The sequence below is a fragment of the Mus pahari genome, chromosome 14, assembly GCF_900095145.1.
Source record: "Mus pahari chromosome 14, PAHARI_EIJ_v1.1, whole genome shotgun sequence".
NCBI lineage: Eukaryota > Metazoa > Chordata > Mammalia > Rodentia > Muridae > Mus > Mus pahari.
The window spans coordinates 62,028,420-62,030,572 of NC_034603.1; positions in this window are offsets into that span (position 1 = coordinate 62,028,420).

Genomic DNA, 2,153 nt, shown 5'->3' on the forward strand with positions numbered 1-2,153 from the left:
AGCCACCATGTGGTTGCTGGGATTTGAACTCAGGACCTTTGGAAGAGCAGTCGGTGCTCTTACCCACTGAGCCATCTCGCCAGCCCCATGGTTTGGTTTTTCAAGACAGGGTTTCTCTGTTTAGTCCTGGCTGTCCTGGAACTCACTCTGTAGACCAGGCTGGCCTCGAACTCAGAAATCCACCTGCCTCTGCCTCCTCCCAAGTGCTGGGATTAAAGGCGTGTGCCACCACCGCCCGGCTCCTCTAAGGGTTTTTATCATACCTAGTCCTCAAAACCCACATACCACCCTGCCACATCCTCCGAGAAGCCTGTCCTGATTTCACCTCCCCTTCAAGCCTTTCCTCCTTACCAGGCCGGTGTGAGCCCTTGTCTTACGATGCATTTTACTCCCTTGACTGGATTTAAATGGTGGAGACCTCTGAGTCTCAAATCCCTCTCCTGTAATGTTGGGAGCCGACTCCTAGCAGAAAGCGGCCACCATCTCTGCAGCCACCTCGGGCCGTTTACTTACAGGTTGGTACTTTCCCACCCTGACCAGAGACTTGTTTTCCTAGCATGATGTTTTTTGCAAGCAGCCCACCACAGTGGAACACACTCTGGTAACAACCTGTTTTTCTCCTGCACATCCTGGACTTGTGGTTAAGTGTCTCCAGCTGCACTCCCCAGATTGTGCATATGTACCCATAGTCGACTTTCAATAAATGAGACTTGATCAGATAGCCTGTCTTGTCTCCATTCTTTGAGTGTCTTGCCACTCCATCCCTATTCTCTCCCTTGCAGACCCCATTGACCCACAGACTGGGTCACTGTAACACTCAGATAATATTGAGAAGATTGGGTTAAAAAAAAAACAATAGATGATCAAGGATTCAGTAGTATACCTAGAAAGAAAGACCTGGCTTCCATGAGAAAGAGAGAGAGAGAGAGAGAGAGAGAGAACAGTGAGTCTCACACCCCCTAAATCTTCTAACCCTTTCAAATAGTGCCACCCCCTGGTAACTAAGCTTTTGAATGTAGGAGCCATTCTTATTCAAACAACCAGACAGTCCAAACCAATCGGGGTCCCAAGTCACTAAGCACCAGGCATGGAGGTGCCCTCAGGAGGTGGAGGCAGAAAGATGAGTAGTTCAAGCTTGTCTTAGCTGCATAGTAAGTCTGAAGTCAGCCTCCGTGTGAATGCCTAGGGTGGTGTGTGTTTGCATATTGGCGTGTGGTCGTGTTATACTCGGGGCTAATGAGGTGCTTAGCAGGTAAAATAAGCCTGACAAACTGACATTGATCCCAGGATTACGTGTAAGGACTGACGAAAGCAACTGACTCCACAAAGATGACCTCTGATCTCCACATGTCCACCGTGACACACCCCCATGCACACGTACAATGGGCACGGGCACACGCCCACACAAGTAAAAGGAAAAGTTGCCTTTATTTCCTCAGATGAACGGATGAGATGAGAGTTGTACCAAAGACTGTGCAGATACAGCTGGGCCTGAGCCCAGAGCTTTTCTATCCCTAGGCTTAGGCCTGGAAGCTTCTAGCCTCCATACAATCTAATCTTCTGTAAGCCCAGACCTTGAAGGCTTCAGCTTCCAGCCTCTAACCTGGGCCTCTGAGACTCACTGCTGAATAAGCTCCTCCTTTCTAGCTCTTTCTGAACTCTGGTTGGCTGGTTCAACTCAAGACGTTCTGGCTCAAACTCCTCTCCAAGGTAACCGATTCAATCTGGCTTCTCTCAGCTTCTCACTCAATTGCTTTGCTTGGACTCAAACTAACTCTGGTCATTTGTTCTAAGCTTTGGGCTCTCTCTTATCTCTGGCTTCTATTGCCTCTGCCAACCTGCACTGAATTCCTCTCTCTCTCTCTCTCTCTCTCTCTCTCTCTCTCTCCTGCTTTTAAATAACTTTACTTTCCTGTGCTGTTCTCATGGGAGTTGGGACTACCCCATCCCTGACTCATTCTGTCAAACCTTTCTCTAATCCATCACTTTGTCTGCCCCTTAATTAGATGTCACTTTCAAATGTGGCTCCTTACTTCTATAAACTAATTTTACCTTAAAGGTATATACTAAGGGTGCATATGCATTCCAGCCAGGTTTCTCTCTCTCTCTCTCTCTCTCTCTCTCTCTCTCTCTCTCTCTCTCTCTCTCTCTCT